This window comes from Aedes aegypti, chromosome 3, assembly GCF_002204515.2.
Source record: "Aedes aegypti strain LVP_AGWG chromosome 3, AaegL5.0 Primary Assembly, whole genome shotgun sequence".
Classification (NCBI taxonomy): Eukaryota; Metazoa; Arthropoda; class Insecta; order Diptera; family Culicidae; genus Aedes; species Aedes aegypti.
The window spans coordinates 237,215,719-237,225,155 of record NC_035109.1 but is presented as its reverse complement, the minus strand read 5'-3'; the positions used below and the strand labels follow the sequence as shown (position 1 = coordinate 237,225,155).

Sequence of the window (9,437 nt, the reverse complement as noted above, 5' to 3'; positions counted from 1 at the left end):
GGGACCAATATTATACAATATCTTCATACCTGACTTACCCGATTTACCTCAGGGATGTCAAAAAACCTTGTTTGCGGTTGACACCGGCCTCTCCGCCAAAGGACGAAGTCTGCGTGTCATCTGCAGTTGATTGCAAAAAAGTTTGGATATTTTTTCTTCGTACTTGCAAAAATGGAAGATCTCTCTAGGAAATTTCTTGCCCCATTCAGCCAAGGAATTTATTTACTTTTCTTGAGCGAAACATCATATTAAGCTTTATTCAAAAGGATTATCATGACGCAATTGAATGCTAGAAACAATCTTTGTAGCAAATGATCAAACAATATTCTTTGTAGCAAATACATTTATTTTGATATTTTTTATGTAGCTTCATCTTCTTTTTTGCATTACGTTCTCACTAGGACGGATACTATTTCCACATGTGCACAGTTATTGACTGAGAGCTTCCTTTGCCAAAGTTTTCATTTTTGCATTCGAATATCGTGTGACATGTACCCTACGTCCAGGGAAGTCAAGGAAATTCCCATTACGAAAAGATCCTGGACCGACCGGGAATCGAACCCAGTATGGCTTTGCTTTGTAGCCGCGGACTCTAAACACTCGGCTAAAGAAGGTCCCGATGATTGAATTCTATATCTTTCGAGTGATGCGTACCAAATTGTTGGACATTTTTTCGTTAACAACGGTTTCAGACACACCGTGGCGCCACTTTCGGCCTGCTTCAGATTCAGTTGCCGCCATCGTCGTCAGTTCGCACTCGCACGTTCAACGGCTAGGTCGAATCCGCGAAACGGAGAAGAACTTCGGTCTCTTAGTTAGTAACCTACATGTGGATAGATTTCCTTCGCGTTCAAATTTCGTCGCCATCGACTCTGCCGCCGCCGCCGGTTGTTCTGAGATTCGCTCTAGCGGGAAAATAATTTACTACACTTGTGTTGTGAAACAAATCATCATCAAACACAGCGGAGCGATTGCGGTAATCGTTGTCATCTGCGTCGACACTCGAAGATGACCTGTGTAATGATTGATACCCATCCGAGTGTGCAGGCAAATCGTTCATCGTGATAACTCATAAGGGACGGGAAATACAGCTAAACGCGTCGAGCAACCAGCGAGCTTATCTTACCGGCAATGCCGTGTTTTGAAACGCGTAAGCCGTCTCGTGTCCTGACCGCATTCACCGTTCACTTCGCACCGGCTTCGATCGGGAAAGGGTGAGAGGAAAGTATTCATTAGCGACCGTGAACTTGTGACAGTGTCGAAACAAAAGTGTGAGAGCAGGTGACAAAAAAGATCAAAATCAAGACTTGGAGCAAATGTGATGGTCGGTGATCTTCATGGCAGCACTACATTTACATACCCACTTATCACGGTGCTCCCCGGAATGAAATCATTATAAAAAAACATATCCATCATTATTATTATTATTATCAGCTTTATTAGAGAGATTTTTAGCCTGTGGCTGGTTCATCTCCATTATCTTCATCATATCTGTGCTCACTATTTCTATGATTGAACTGCATAACTTGAAAAGGTTTAATAAAAAATCGTAGAACCCATTTTGTAATGTCCTTTTGATGGGAAGAAACCACAAATTCTAAGAAAAACAGTATCATTTTAGCCACGTCTAGTGACAGTTTAAAATCCCACTTTTTTGGAAGGAAGTTGTGAATTCAGAGATTCACCCTTCTTTTTGTTCGTGGTTGTGAACATATTCAGTGAATAAACGAAAGAAGAAGAGACCTTCTAAGAGGTTTTTTTTATTTCCAAGACGATGTCCAAGAATGATTCCCGAGCAGAATAAAATAACTACTGAATACCAAAATGAGGTATTCCATACCAGATAATTTTCAATACTTACAACCTGAATGAGGTATGAATGAGCCCTGCATAAGAGGTAAAATATCTCAAATAATACCTTCTGCATATTCTATAAATACCAAGCTGATAACTAGATCAGGTATTGTAATACCTAAATAATACGTGATGTATTTTCATATAAAAGTGATTTTTTTCAATAATAGTTCAATACCTCCCGCAGTCCTCAATACCTATCGAATACCAAAATGAAGTATTTTTAATTGTTTTAAACATGTTTTTCAAATACCATTATAATACCAAAATGAGGTATTGATAACTGAACAATACCTAATTATGGTATGATACCAATATATGGTATGCATAAGTTATTGGCGAGTTATTCTTTCCTCCTCGGGTTACCACCGCTAGCTTACGGGTCCAGAGGCGAAAAATCGAAGGCACGGGTCCAAAACAGGATCGAAAGGGATCAAAAGTAGAATGAATAGTACTAAAAATACTATGTTATCGCTTCAGTTAGTTTTAAAAACTTTCAAGAGCGGATTTTTTATTTGAAAATAATTGTCTGGGGAGCTCCACGACCTATACTGCGGTTTACAGGTGGGAGGCTTGTCAATCATTTCGATCTTGTGCGCGATGGAGAGCTGCAAACAAAGCTGCTCAGTGAGATGGTAAGCAAAGTGGTTCAAATTCTAACCGTTGTGACCACTGTACGGTTTGAGTAAGCTAATGAAGCAAAGAACATGGGAACGTTAGCGCTAAATGAATTTTGAACGCATGAGCATTCCTATTTTAGGCGTCCGAAAATAGATGCCAACGCGAAAATGTGATTGATGTAAACAAGTTTTGCACCACTCTTTAAGTGATTCTGGAAGTTGCCAAACTGATTTATTGTGTTGATCACTGGATACAATGGTGGCAGCCGTCAGTATGGAGCAATATATTACATACATGTACAATGTACATTATAATGTAATGTGAATCGTATACATTGAGAATTAATGATCGTTGCCCAAAATTGTCATCATTTTGACGAATTGATATCTGTTGAATTGCAGACTATTGAGGCGAAACCCATTTATGTGAATCCGTGGCATTGTGAATCTACGCAGAAATTGCCACTCTCAGCAAAAATTCGCTCTGTAACCGTGGGCACTAATGCTAAGCTGAGGACGACATTGATACCAGATGCTAATTTTTAAAAGGCAGCCAGTGATAAACAAAAGCTTTGTCATTGTAATTTAAACTCAGACAAGATCGAGCAAATGACATTTAAAAAGTTTTGAATTAAATGCCTATTTAACGTTTTCTTTTTGATTATAGGCCTTCAGATCTACAAGAGTAATCCGTGCCCTATTTGACAAATTCATCGTTTTTCGATTGGATACAAGATGATATCGTCAAACTTGGACAAAGTTTACACTCAAACATGCTTGTGAAAATATGTCCTAAATTTGTCGAGCTGAACGATTGGTTAATTTTTAGGGTAAGGTTGATCTACAATGATCACTCAGAGGTTTATACTTGAGCAGATTCTTACAAAAAGTTTATCAAGTCTTGAGTCCAAAAGGTTGTCTAAAATTTTCCAAGATCTCCATGAGCACAGGAATTTGGATCATCAGATTTTTTTATTATTTCCTCATTAGAATCATTTCAAACATTCATTTCTTATATCTAACTGTTCTGTGTTAGACAACACTGGTAAAACAAATTTAAGATTTTATTAACATTCTGTTAATAACATATTACATTTCATTTGCCGTAGCAGTAAAAGAACTTACAGCTGAGTTGATTTCACCTGCTTAAAAGAGAAAAAAAACATTTCAATTTACTTAACCTACATATATAACGCATTAATCGTGGCAATAGAAGATTGTAACGATTTTTGCCTGAAACTGTTGGATTAAATCAACATTGGATACTCTATGGTCACCATTGATTCTATACCAGGGAGGAAGCTTCAGAATCATTTTCAAAATTTTATTTTGAATTCTCTGCAGAGCTTTCTTCCTGATATTACAACAGCTAGTCCATATTGGTACAGCATACAACATGGCTGGCCTGAATATTTGTTTGAATACCAAAAGTATGTTCTTAAGACAAAGTCTTGATTTTCTATCAATAAGTGGATAGAGACATTTTACATATTTATTACATTTGGATTTTTGTGATTTTTGAAAGTTGAATTCTTATCTAGCATGAGCCCTAGATACTTAATTTCATCTGACCAATTTATTGGAACCCCTCTCATCGTGACAGCATGTCTACTTGAAGGTTTCAAATAAAGAGCTTTTGGTTTATGTGGTAATATTATTAGTTGACTTTTTTGCAATCGACTACAGATGACACGCAGACTTCGTCCTTTGGCGGAGAGGCCTGTGTCATCCGCAAACAAGGATTTTTTTTGACATCCCTGAGGTAACTCAGGTGAGTCAGATGTGAAAATATTGTAGAATATTGGTCCCAAAATGCTACCTTGGGGAACACCAGCTCTTACAGGAAGTTCAGATCTGGAGTTTTGATAATTAACCTGAAGTGTTAAAAGGAAGTTTATGTGATTTTTACCCTACCTGACCCAGAGATGTTCTGGAATAACTTTGTCCACAATACTCTGAATCTATACTTTTCCCTCACTCATGAAATTACAACTATTAGTGAAGCAATCCTCAAAATTTCACTGAAAAATATGAAGTTATGCTCAAATACGAGCAATTTTAATTTAGTTGTCAGCCCCGTAGCCTACGGGTTAATGTAATTTTTTAAGAAAATTCGGCCGGGAGGTTTATGGATAAAAGGAATTTTGGAAAAAAAATGTATTCTTTGAAGAAAGCTTTAGGACGCTAATAGAAATATTAGTAGTAGAACGCTAGTGGCGCTGTTGTCACAAAACTGGTTTAACTGATTATTATCTTTAATTGTTATTTTTCATTAATTGATCGATCTCAAGCAATAATAGAGGTAATAAACTATAAGTTTTCTATCTCTATTTAAGCAATAGAGGATGATTTGTTTTGGCCTTTGACACTTTGAGGTCCAGTGCTCACGCTGTCACATCGCAGCAAACTAGATGTTGGTCACACGAACAGCAGCGACATTAGCATTCTTAGGTTGATGCTTCTACTGCTGCGCTAGACGGAGGCTCACGAAAATTCTAAAAGCGCGCGCTAGGTGATGTGCTCTCGGGAGACTCGTCTCATGCGCTGCTCGGCGCTACGGCTCGCCATCGGTACTCAAGTTGTGAAACAACTGCTTAGTAACGAAGAGCCTCTACAACTTTGTTCGACTCATTATTCAGGTGTCTAGATGGCCTAGATGATATATATGGTCGATGATTCGCGATCCAAGAGTTACAATTTCGACTTCAATTATTGCGCTGAATTTTGAACAACACATGTGACGGAGCGCATGAGACCGCAGTGAGACACATCTCAACAAAAATGAGGCGCAGTTAAAAAAGGTCTCACAATGCACAGATCGCCCGTGTGGTGGCAAGCAATAAGGCTCTTATAGCATGTGCACAGTAACAAGTTTCAACCTCCTGTCCTTTATAATGTTTGTTTTTCGATCTTTTGCCCTTTGCCAAAGTCAATCATGGACGTGCTCTAGTAGTTATTCATTCTAACTACGAGAAATCTGTAAACAACCTTTTCAAGAATCCAGCCTGCGAAGAAAACGCTTTACGGTTAAGGTGATCAAGCATTTTGGATTTGATCTTCCAAGAATCTAGGAACAATTTTTGTTAGTATCGCAAGGAATCCGTGAATTTATTACTAGGAAGCATTTGAACGTCATTTTTAAAATCGGCGTTGCAGAAATAAGTGACTCGTTGTACAATCATAAACAGCGATGTGAACAAAATAGGCAAATCTGGAAATTGATAGAATTTGAAATCGGAACCCAGTTAAATCCTTGAGGAATGTGTTGAAAGCCATAACTCGAATGAAGCAGTTGTAATACGATATGCATTAAAATACATAACCGATATCACTCGTTCGGTATAAATTATATTGAATTCAATGAATGAAGGCATTCCACATGGGGCATTCCATTTTGCCCACATTTATCCATCCATGAATCTAATTGATCGATTCTCTTCAGGCACCCGTAGTCACCCATTCAACAAAATGCCAATCATGCAAAACAAATCATCTAAACCTAAACAATCGATTGTGCTCACGAACCTATGCTGCCGGATAATGCATTATAATTTTACGAGTCCAGAAATTGGCATCACCCGTTATGTGTGTGGTCAATGCAATGCGACCTGATGAGCCATCTATCACGAACGAATGAATTGGTCAAGAATGCCGCCTGCATCAGATAGTATCCAACGGTCCTGTAGTTGTACAGTGATGTTCAGAGTAGTAGCAGCGTATGTCGAATTTCACACAAAAGTTTCAAATTTGCCATGTCATGGATTTGTTCCCTTTCAAGCAAATGAGATCAAAAAATGGAATAAATGATTTACTTGGAATTTACCCAGTCCAATTAATCGTAAAACCTGGAGGAAATTTTCAGAACCCCACGCAGTGTCGTCGATTCAAAAAAAAATGGGGTCATAGAACAAAACATTGCCGCATGGATGCCAAATGCATGATTTGCGGAGGTTCATCACACACTAAGGATGTCTGTCCTGTGAAGGAAGATACAAAAAAGTTTGTATGCGCAAATTTCGGGGGCAACCATAAGTCTTACTTACACGAATCGTTGAGGCTCGTATTAGGGAGATGAACGGCAACGTTTTCCAGAGTCGGAGTTCCCCAGGCAGAATCTCCAATTATCATTTTTCAGTTAACGATCGCTTGCTTGAGAATCATTCCATCAGGTAATATGTAATCATACTCATTAACAAGCATCCGCTGGGGTTTAATTTATATTTTTTTATATTTATTTATTTTATTTTTATTTTATTTTATTTTAAATAAATTTTTTAATCGGTTTTTATTTAATAAATTTAATTTAAAGGAAAAAAATCCATGATTATTTCTATGCCAATATTGTAGCAGGTATCTTCAATTTCTCCTCTTTTCTTCCTTTGGGTAACCGTTCGAATTGTTTCAAATCAAATGAAAATACCCTTGCTAATGCCACCTCATGTAACTTCTGTTCCGCATCTTCATCAACGGAGGCTCTTTAAGTAACATGTCGCCCACTGATTCGATGTTATTAATTGAACATTTGAATCAAATGATTGATTCAATGTTCATTACCACCACTACGGATGAAGCAGTCCAAGCTAGTGTAAAATTTACCGATAATTTTTTTTTATTAGATTACGTTTCTCTTACGTATCCAAATATGTTTTAACATTTTGAATTGGAATGCTCGTTCTTTTAACGGTATAGAGGAACACAGTTAAACCCTTGAGAAATGTGTTCGAAACGTCATATTAAAGCATACGTTTAATTTATAAAGTTCTTTGAACGGTACAGAAGATGAGCTGTTTAATTTTCTATCTGCTAATATCATACATATAGCAGTTATTACTAAAACTTATTCGATAGTTGTATCCGAACTCAAAAGAGATTCAAACTTTTTTGTTTATTGTAATGATCGTCTAGATGGATTATGTGGTGAAGTTGCAATCATTGTAGACATCTACTTTTTTCGTCATTTGAAACCAGAATTTTCGAAATTTTGTGTGTTTCTGTTGAAACACAGCTTGTTAATATACTTTCATAGCTGCGTATTTGCCTTTTCGATGCAATGGGCTGCAAGTTAATTTGCTTCAAACTGGCTTGCAGAAATTTACTTAGTCTATTTATTTTTGTTATTGGTGACATTAATGCAAAACATATTATTCCGAACAGCACTGTATGAGTGTGTGTACGTTTGTATGTGCTGACATGATCTCCCCGACAAATGTGTCCACCCGTGTGTGAATTATTGTCGAACACGCGCGCCTCCGGTAGCTGCAATCAATGATGGACACACAAGACAATATTAGGGGCATCATTAGCGATTCTCTTTTTAGGTGCTGATTTAACATAGTGAACCATAGCTACCTACCTATCTATGCCGGTTCATGAATGTGAACGTGAATATCGATGATGTTCTAATTGCCACCCATCGAAACCAATGTCACGCTCCGGAGAAGAGCTAAACCAGAACCGAGTGAATCCGAATACCAGTTTTGCGTCTCGCGTCCAAGTGTGTTATTGTGTTCGCTCTATTGTTGTGATAATTATTTTTGTGAATGGCACTGCGTGATGGGTGTCGTGAGGAAAAGTGTTCGGCGTTACCTTATTTGTGAAGCGACGTGCAGTTGTAGCACTACTGGGGCTGCCGACGAATAGTGTGAAGATTGCCTGTCGGTGAAGAGTACATCTGCTACGTGATCTGTATTGTGTGCTGCTGCTGCTACTGCTGTGAAGAATAAAGTTGACATGACTTCAAGTGATATGTGTGAATATTCGAAGCGTGCGTTTTGTTCAAAAGCGTCAGATTAAAGTTGGGAGCTGTAATAGGATTTAAAAAGTAAGTTATATTATACTCTACATACAGTAACTTCTGATGAAATAGTTTCTTTATAAGGGTGGCTGTTTTGCGCAGACTTTCATGTACACATTCACAGCATTAAAATTAAGTATGATTAGAAAAGCAATGAATAAGATCACCTAACTACAGAAATGTCTGCTATTAGCCCTCTCAATCCTAATGTTTGTATTAGACAGGTAATGTATGGACATTATGGTGCGTCTTAGTTTTCGAAAGCTCGCAAAACCAAAAATTCGTGTACTCATATGAATTTAAATCACAGAAGAACAAAAGATGGGGCCCAGATAGCCGTTGTGGTAAACGCGCAGTTATTCAGTATGACCAAGCTGAGGGTCGTGGATTCGAATCCCACCGGTTGAGGATCTTTTCGGGTTGGAAATTTTCTCGACTTCCCAGGGCATAGAGTATCTTCGCATAGAGTATCTTCGTTCATTGGCATAGTAAGCTCTCAGTGAATAACTGTGGAAGTGCTCATAAGAACACTAAACTGAGAAGCAGGATCTGTCCCAGTGAGGACGTAACGCCAGAAAGAAGAAGAAAAAAGAAAATCTCAAAGTTTGAGCTAAAAATATTAAGATTTTGAGGTAGCGCAAGTGACATGAAGGTGAGTTTTCCAGTAATAAAAGATGACCTTCAGTGATACCTTCCTTACTTTGTTAATTTCTTACCTGCAATTTTAGCATCATTCTCTCAATTTTAAATATATGAAAAGTATGTAGAACATCAAATTTGTTTGAAATCACAACTAGTCTTAAGTAAAAATGATTTTCTCCAAAATTATCCTTTTTCAACTAAAAAAATCATTTTTGTGTGATCATTATTTATTTATTTATATATTTGATTCTACATCATTTTTTTTTGTTGACGTTGGATAACGTCTTACGGCAACATACTGGGGTACAATTTCAAAAAACGAAAAATCGCTCGCCTCACGAAAAGTGGTTAGATTTTGACTGTTAATAACTTACTAACGCCCGGATAGATTTTCAAGATTCTTGCACCAATCGATTGGAAATCTTTCTACGAATCTACTCCAACAATGAAAACTTTTGATTCTCATGACTAAACTATTGAAAAATTGGGAAATACCGAAGCATGTCTTAATTTTCATAGAAAAGCAT

General features: G+C 37.5%; 1 protein-coding gene across 4 annotated transcripts in view; it reads left to right on the top strand.

Annotated features, from left to right (window-relative positions):
* The first annotated feature begins 748 nt into the window (after positions 1-748).
* LOC5571159 (adenylate cyclase type 2) overlaps positions 749-9,437 on the top strand; it is a 200,564-nt gene continuing 191,875 nt past the window's right edge. The window contains exons 1-2 of one of the 4 annotated variants that reach the window (XM_021854242.1): positions 749-1,214; positions 7,793-8,295. The gene's annotated coding sequence lies outside the window, so the exon portion shown is untranslated. Of the gene's footprint in view, positions 1,282-1,306; positions 1,325-7,792; positions 8,296-9,437 lie in introns of those variants that run through there. The other 3 variants (XM_021854241.1, XM_021854239.1, XM_021854240.1) reach the window with 3 other exon arrangements.